Raw genomic sequence first — 8,994 nt, 5'->3', positions numbered from 1 at the left:
GGCTATGAAGACATGACGTGGCATGACGAGAAGACAAGACGAGACGCGCCACAAAGGCAATAGAAGACCTGATGGAGCTCTAGAAGACTCTGGAGAGTGAAGTAACTCCGATGCAAGGCCCAGACAGACTGAAGCTGAAGTCCTTTTATAGGGCTGCAGACCGGCGACTCCCTGAGAGGAGTTTGGCAGGCCCACACCCAGCTGGCCCTATAACTACGGAAAAGTGCTGCAGGCCGGCCCCTAAGGAAGGGCGTGGCTCAAACCAGGAAGTCCATACAAACACAAGCAGCCTCAGGCAGGCCCCACGGACATCGAGGCCTCCCAGGCCCTGGAGCAAATCCTGGACAGTTCGCAGGCGAGGCCCTGGCTTGGAGCGGCCTCCAGGAAGAGGTAAGGAGCCTCCCGTAGCCCAGCTACAGGAGGGTTCATAACATACAGTAAAGTCTGGGGTAGAAAACCATCCCGCTATATATATATATAGAAACATAGAAACATAGAAATGACGGCAGAAGAAGACCAAACGGCGCATCCAGTCTGCCCAGCAAGCCTCACACATTTTTTCTCTCATACTTATCTGTTTCTCTTAGCTCTTGGTTCTATTTCCCTTCCACCCCCACCATTAATGTAGAGAGCAGTGATGGAGCTGCATCCAAGTGAAATGTCTAGCTTGATTAGTTAGGGGTAGTAGGGGTAGTAACCGCCGCAATAAGCAAGCTACACCCATGCTTATTTGTTTTACCCAGACTATGTTATACAGCCCTTATTGGTTGTTTTTCTTTTCCCCTGCCGTTGAAGCAGAGAGCTATGCTGGAAATGCGTGATGTATCAGTCTTTCTCCCATGCCGTTGAAGCAGAGAGCCATGCTGGATATGCATCAAAAGTGAAGTATCAGGCACATTTGGTTTGGGGTAGTAACCGCCGTAACAAGCCAGCTACTCCCCGCTTTGTGAGTGCGAACCCTTTTTTCTTCTCCCCTGCCGTTGAAGCAGAGAGCTCTGCTGGATGTGTGAAGTATCAGTTTTTCTTCAGCCCTGCCGTTGAAGCAGAGAACTATGCTGGATATGCATTGAAAGTGAAGTATCAGGCTTATTTGGTTTGGGGTAGAAACCGCCGTAACAAGCCAGCTACTCCCCTCTTTGTGAGTGCAAATCCTTTTTTCCATATTTCCTCTTGCTGTTGAAGCTTAGAGTGATGTTGGAGTCACAGTAACCATGTATATGTTTATTGAATAAGGGTATTGTTTCCAGGCAGTAGCCATCATTCTGGCGAGTCCCCCACTCTTCATTGGCGGCCTCTTGAATTTATGGATCCACCGTGTTTATCCCACGCCCCTTTGAAGTCCTTCACAGTTCTGGTCTTCACCACTTCCTCTGGAAGGGCATTCCAGGCATCCACCACCCTCTCCGTGAAGAAATATTTCTGATGTTGGTTCTGAATCTTCCTCCCTGGAGCTTCAAATCGTGACCCCTGGTTCTGCTGATTTTTTTCCTACGGAAAAGGTTTGTCGTTGTCTTTGGATCATTAAAGCCTTTCAAGTATCTGAAAGTCTGTATCATATCACCTCTGCTCCTCCTTTCCTCCAGGGTGTACATATTTAGATTCTTCAATCTCTCCTCGTACGTCATCCGATGAAGATCCTCCACCTTCCTGGTCGCCCTTCTCTGTACCGCTTCCATCTTGTCTTTGTCTTTTTGTAGATACGGTCTCCAGAACTGAACACAGTACTCCAGGTGAGGCCTCACCAAGGACCTGTACAAGGGAATAATCACTTCCCTTTTCTTACTCGATATTCCTCTCTCTATGCAGCCCAGCATTCTTCTGGCTTTTGCTATTGCCTTGTCGCATTGTTTCGCAGACTTCATATCATTAGACACTATCACCCCAAGGTCCCTCTCCTGCTCCGTGCACATCAGCCTTTCCCCCCCCCCATCGAATACAGTTCATTCGGATTTCCACTCCCCATATGCATGACTTTGCACTTCTTGGCATTGAATCTCAGCTGCCATATCTTCGACCACTCTTCCAGTTTCCTTAGATCCCGTCTCATTCTCTCCACTCCTTCCGGCGTGTCCACTCTGTTGCAGATCTTAGTGTCATCCGCAAAAAGACAAACCTTACCTTCTATCCCGTCCGCAATGTCGCTCACAAAGATATTGAACAGGACCGGCCCCTACAAGAAATGTCAATTTCTGACATGACGAGCTGAGAGTTTGCTCAGGCTATGTAGTCCAGATTGGGCCACTTGCATGGTATTTAGTGGAACCTTTGTAGTTTGTTGCACCTTTTCATGGGCCCAGCAAAAAAAGGTGTTGCCGTGCCTATCTTTTAGGGAACAGGGAGGTCCTTTTTTCAAAGGTCTGTGTTATTTCGCTGTGATCTATAGAATTAGTTGTTCATAAATACCAGTAACAGTGAATAATATTTTAGCGTGAAAATCCCATCACATAATATTGTGCTGTTCGCAATTGACACGGGCCATTATTGTAAAACAATGAACAAAAAGACTTTTATCCAAAATAAAAGATCCACGGGAGAGGCTGTTACATGATTAGAGATGCTTGATGGGGGGAGAGAGTGAGGAGATATGCTGGGTAGGGAGATGCTAGGCAGGGGATTGTGGAGGAGAGAAAGGAGAAGTTGAGAGGAAGAGGAAGTGATGGGACATGCTGGATAGGGGGACAGAAAGAGGGGAAGAGTGAAGGGATGTGATAAGTAGGGAAAGCATAATAGGAGATGCTGGTATCTTTTTTTTTTATTCTTTATTTGTAATCCAGGCAATGATGTAAAGATCTTACACAAACAGCAAGGTTGCAGTCACTGTATAACATAACAGATACTTCCATATATATGTTTGCAGAACATTGGGCACAGTATTACCTGCAATCTATAAGACATCCAGAAAAATACAGTGGCAAAGGTTCTTCAAGGCAGGCAGCATGCTATTCAGAGAGCAGAAAAAAAAGGATGAAAGTGAAAATGGAAATCCATGGCATAACCTACACCAGTACTGAATGATATTCCCAAAAATCTCTCTAAATGTGGTCCTATTTCCCTTGCTGTCCTTTCAGGGAATGATAGATTTTCAATACGAGCTGCTTCAAACAACTACACTTTCCATAATTCTGCTGTTGGAAATGTTTTCCAGTGCCCAGCGGTAGAGAATCTGGCAGCCAAAAGCAACTGAAACATTTATTTTTTCAGTTTCTGGAAATGTCTAGGGCATTCCATGACCCCAGCGTTCCAGTTCAGAAGATATTACTGTGATATTTTAGCTATAGAACAAGAAGCGTGAGGGAGAAAATCCCCAGGTCGCTGCAAGTAAAGGGTCATTGTTCTATGGCCCCTGTAGGACTCTGCTTTCATGGATCTGGAAGCACTGCCACTGCCAGTTACAGAAAAAAGAAAATAATGTAGCTGCTGACTGCGGAACAGGGGCGGATTGTAGGAAAATAGCCCGGTGGATTTTTCTCAAAACCAGCCAATGGGGTATCTGACTCCCTTGTGTCCCCTGCAACATGTGTGAACAGTTCCCAAAAGCACGCCAAACTGACCCTTCAGAGGTACATCATGTGAGCTGGTGTGTGGCAGAACTGAGTCAAAACATCTCCAACATAAATTTCACATTTTTCTAAATTAACTAAGTAGAAGAGCATACCCCAGACCAGGCGTGAGCAAACACAGCTGCAGGCCCCCTTCCTTCCAAGCATATTATATATACCGTGTATATATCCTGGATTCCTGATCTAGTATTAAAGACTTTTGCCAACCATTCAGCTCTTGAACCAGTTTCCAAGTAATGAGACAACCATACTGCCAGCCAGTGCCAGATACACTCACACATGCTCTTTCAGACACCCACACTGTGTCTGAAAGTTTGTGTGTGTGTGTGTGTGTGTGTATCTTTTTCTCTGACATAGAAAGACACCCAAGCACACCCAAAACACTCTTTCTACGTGAAACAGGAAAGACACATCTATACTCAGAATGTGTGGGTGTCTTTGTGTCAGAAAGTCACCCACCCACACATTCTCTCAGACACACACATTCCGTCAATGTGCTGCTGCTCGTGCTCACACAGTGAGTGCCCCCACTCCAGTACTGCCTGCCACATCCTCATGTAGTTTTTTTTTTTTTTGCTTGTTGCCAGCTCTTCCCCAGTCTGTAGCAGCCCCTTCCTTTCCAATTCCCATCCCTTCTTGGCAAACCCACTCTCCAGAAGACCCTCTGGTTCCACAGCCAGCTGCCAGAAGCCTCCCCAAAACTGCACAGGTACTTCCTCTTGGCTCACCCCATCCCTTTCTATGAATGTTGCTTGCGTCCACTTCATCGTATTCCCATTGAATGTCTGCTGTCTGCCCCTGCCCACCTACTCTTGCGGAGGGGGAACCAGAAGTGATTCTCATGCTCTTCCTCCAGGGCTTAAAAAAAAAGAGAAAAAAATTAAGTCCTGGGCCAACATTGGGAATAGCCACAGAGCCCAAAGCAGCACAGCTCCAGAAACCTTCTTTCCCACATGGAGCCAGGGCTGGTGATGGGTATTGGGTGCCATAGGTGAAACTTACAGCCTTCTACTTCCCAGCTGCTCCCTCCCCACACACAATTTAATATTATGCATTTATGACAATAGATTGTACATCAAAAAGGACATTCAAAGTACAGTCTTACGAGGTAAAAATATAGGGCCGGATTTTAAAAGGGTTACGCGCGCTGGGTCTATTTTAAAAAGCCCCGGGATGCATGTAAGTCCCGGGGCTTGCAAAAAGGGGTGGGGTGGTCCGGGGCGGGGCATGAGCGGGGTCAGGCTCCTAGCACAGCGGCCATATTTGCTGCTCGGCCGGCATGTGCAACTTATTTCAGCCCCAGGGCTGAAGTAAGTTTTGGAACAAAACTAAGGAAAAAAAAAAAGGTATGGGGGAAAGTGCGGGGGAGGTAGGGGAAGGGAAGGTGGGGTGGGAGGGTAGGGAACGGGGAAAGGCAGCGTGGCTCAGAGCACGCTCAGCACGCACTTGTTATAAAATTGGGCATACATGGGCACGCACCGGGTAGCGCACACATATGTACACCCATGCCCAACCTTTTAAAATCTACCCCATAATTTATAACATATTTATTGTACTTACTTGCACTGCTGCAGTGCCAACCAGAAAACCCTACAAAGCAAAAATAATAAAACTTGCATTAGGCCTATTGTAACATGTTGGGTGTAAGCTTGGCTCTCACACACTCTTGGGTAAACTGAATTACAATTATAATATAGTAAACCTCCAACGAGTAGATGTGACTCGGTTATTTACACTTTCGAATAATAGAAGGACTAGGGGGCATTCCATGAAGTTAGCAAGTAACACATTTAAGACTAATCGGAGAAAATTCTTTTTCACTCAACGTACAATAAAGCTCTGGAATTTGTTGCCAGAGGAGGTGGTTAGTACAGTTAGTGTAGCTGGGTTCAAAAAAGGTTTGGATAAGTTCTTGGAGGAGAAGTCCATTAATGGCTATTAATCAGTTATACTTAGGGGCGGATTTTAAAAGGAGCGCGAATAGCCTACTTTTGTTTGCGCTCCAGGCGCAAACAAAAGTACGCTGGATTTTAGTAGATACGCGCGGAGCCGCGCGTATCTGCTAAAAACCTGGATCGGCGCGCGCAAGGCTATGGATTTTGTATAGCCGGCGCGCGCCGAGCCGCGCAGCCTACCCCCGTTCCCTCCAAGGCCGCTCCGAAATTGGAGCGGCCTTGGAGGGAATCCTCTAACGCCCTCCCCTCACCTTCCCCTCCCTTCCTCTACTTAACCCACCCGCCCGGCCCTGTCTACACCTCCCCCTTACCATTCTCCGGGGATTTACGCCTCCCAGAGGGAGGCGTAAATCCCCGCGCGCGAGCGGGCCTCCTGCGCGCCGGGCAGCGACCTGGGGGCGGGTACGGAGGGCGCGGCCACGCCCCCGGCCCGGGCCGTAGCCACGCCCCCGTACCCGCCCCCAAAACGCTGCCGACACGCCCCCGAAACGCCGCGACGACCGGGCCCGCCCCCGACACGCCCCCCTCGGAGAACCCCGGGACTTACGCGAGTCCCGGGGCTCTGCGCACACCGGTAGGCCTATGTAAAATAGGCTTCCCGGCGCGCAGGGCCCTGCTCGCCTAAATCCGCCCGGTTTTGGGCGGATTTAGGCGAGCAGGGCTCTGAAAATCCTCCCCTTAGGGAATAGCCACTGCTATTAATTGCATCAGTAGCATGGGTTCTTCTTAGTGTTTGGGTAATTGCCAGGTTCTTGTGGCCTGGTTTTGGCCTCTGTTGGAAACAGGATGCTGGGCTTGATGGACCCTTGGTCTGACCCAGCATGGCAATTTCTTATGTTCTTATGTTCTTAATACAAAAAAGGCACTAAATGCCATAATTCAAACAGTGATAATCCTAAGTAAAGGAACACTGCAAATATTACACCAGGCTCTAAAACACCAATACACTTCCAGTTTGGAAAAGAGAACAAGCCAGGCTATTGTAAATCCCTATATAGGAACACCATACTAAGCAGAATACCTCACTTTGGGCACACATGCAAAACACAGATAGACCCTCACTAAATACAGAATAAATAGACCAGAAAATATAAACAGAAATGTGCAGACAAAAACTGAACTGGAAACCTCAACAAGTCAGACCCTGTATGCAGTGCAACAATGGAAAAACAAAAACATCACCATTCCTTATAAAACATCAAACAATGAAATTAAGAAATATAAATTATCAGTAATAGTGAAACCATAATAATAAAAAGAATATCTCAAAACAGCTGACGAATAGAACATCCAATAATTAAAAACAAATATAATTTTTTTTTAATTTCACCAAACTCCCAACAAAATATTATAAAACAGCAGACACATCAAGAAACTCCCAATAATTAAAACCAATAACAAGTCAAATTCCTCCACTTTATTTATTTGGGAACTTTTAAATTTCCAGTCATTCTGAGATTGTTGTGAAGGTGGAGTGGAGGGGGGGGGGGTGCACAAACATTCTTCTCCCTCACATACAGTCTGACATTCACATGCTCCCTCAGGGTCTCTGACACACACATACCCAGCTGAAACACATGCTCCCTCACACATGCTTACACATGCATACTTCCATCGCACATGCTGATAGCTAAAACACACTCTCCCATTGCACATACTGCTGCACACACACACTGATGCTAACACACATGCTACCTCTCACACACATGGCACGCACATATGCGCATGCATACACACACACACACACACACACACACACTCTCACTCACTCTCCTCCCTTGCTGCATCTAAAGATATAACAAAACATTTTTACTTACATCGGTGCTCAGGGGGAATCTAGGCAGGGACACCTGATGATGGTCCTGGTATGGGAAGAGGCGGTAAGGAAGACCCCGATGCAGGGAGGGGGTTGGGGAAAAGTTATGTTTTCCCATAGCCCCAATGTACGGGTGGCCGGCCCGGTCTGCAGCAGAGACTAAGGAGAGGCTTCCCGCAGCTGAGATGTGAAAGAGAGATGGCGGGAGCGTTTCCTGCCGCCGTGGTGATGAGGGGAGGAGGGGATCAGTTGCTAATCAGCGATGCCACGGGATTAAAAAAAAACAAAACCACATGTCCATGTAGCTGCAGCCGCAGGGAAAACAGAGGTGTAGACCCATGGGGACGCGGCTCCAGCCACACAAAAACCAAAAGTAATGAACTGAGCGGAGAGCCTCAGGGGAGGCTTCCATTCTTCCAAATGAACTGCTGTGGGGTCCTGATATTGATCGCAGCGGCTCTGCAGGCAAGGGGCCACTGGGATCAACACCAGTCACGTGACTGACTTGCCCGGCCCACCGGGGCATGCCCGAAGCCCCGACAGGACAGTCCGCCCCCACTGCGGAAAGTAGTAGCAGGGATCATTCTTCTGTTGCGTAAGTAAATGCAACTCTAAATATACTTTTAGTTTGACCAGAAAAGGCAGACCCATGATAATTCTATCAGTTTTTGGTTGTGGCAAAAACAAGTTCTTTCACCTTTTTTGGTTTTTTTTTCTCTAACTATGCAAGCAGTAGATTTGATTAAACAAATGTAATCATCAGCTTCCATTAGATATACATTTAAAAACAACAGTAGTTTTACTTACTTTTTTACAATTTATTTTTGTCATTTCTTTCTGTCCCTCTTGTAGATGTCACATTTTGCCACTCGTTATCAGTCCGCTCATATTCATGTGTCACACCCATTCAGATGCTTGGGTGTATAGTACTAACCATACAACTCTCCGGGACAGAAGTAGTTCTTTTTTTCCCCCTGAATTTTAACTGGGATCAGATTTAAATTTTCTTCTGTCTGGATTAAGTAAGGTATGTTGTTCACTGTGCTCTAGTTGGGAGTCTCTGGGCTCATGCCCAAGCTTTAAATAGATTTGTTTGGCCCTAGCGGGACTTGCCAGTTCTTGGCCCACCTGAATCGGGTCTTTTCTGATTGAGGCTCACTCATGTCCACTGGCACTTGGCAGCCTAATGTAGCAGCAGGCCAAGCAGAGGATCTTGGCTGCAGGCCGGCATGGTTGACGCAGATGCAGTCAGAGCTACATAATTAGACTTTGGATTAATTTTGTGAGTTAGCAAAGGTTAGTATTTGTAAGTATTAGAATTGTGAGGTTGCAAAGATCGGTTACTTGATCTGAAACAGTGAGAGTGCTGCTTACTGGGTAACTAGTCACCCAGATTCTCACCCACTCCACTCATTTTATTTTTAATAAAAATAACATCCCCCCCCCTCCCCCAGGTAGGAGGCAAATCGTCAAAATTAAGTCATTTAGTGATTTAGAATAGCATACAATTAACCATGATATTAGTGAATGACCAATATTATTGTTGTTACTGGCCATTCGCAAACTAACATAAGTTACCTAGTTATCATTTTAAAAACCTTAGATTTAAAAGACTCCAAATAATTTAAAAACCCTTAAATTGAGAGACATGTTTAGCCCTTAA

General features: G+C 46.5%; 1 long non-coding RNA gene across 1 annotated transcript; it reads right to left on the bottom strand.

Moving 5' to 3' along the window:
* Nucleotides 1-2,842: 2,842 nt before the first annotated feature.
* LOC115075440 lies at nt 2,843-8,313 on the bottom strand. Its single transcript, XR_003852512.1, has 3 exons — nt 8,139-8,313; nt 5,121-5,150; nt 2,843-2,939 (listed from the first exon to the last, which is right to left on the bottom strand). It is a non-coding gene; the product is annotated as an uncharacterized LOC115075440 (long non-coding RNA).
* Nucleotides 8,314-8,994: the final 681 nt, after the last annotated feature.

Source organism: Rhinatrema bivittatum, chromosome 13 (genome assembly GCF_901001135.1).
Source record: "Rhinatrema bivittatum chromosome 13, aRhiBiv1.1, whole genome shotgun sequence".
Lineage (NCBI taxonomy): Eukaryota > Metazoa > Chordata > Amphibia > Gymnophiona > Rhinatrematidae > Rhinatrema > Rhinatrema bivittatum.
The sequence above is the reverse complement of the archived record's forward strand: the minus strand, read 5'-3'. Positions and strand labels throughout refer to the sequence as shown.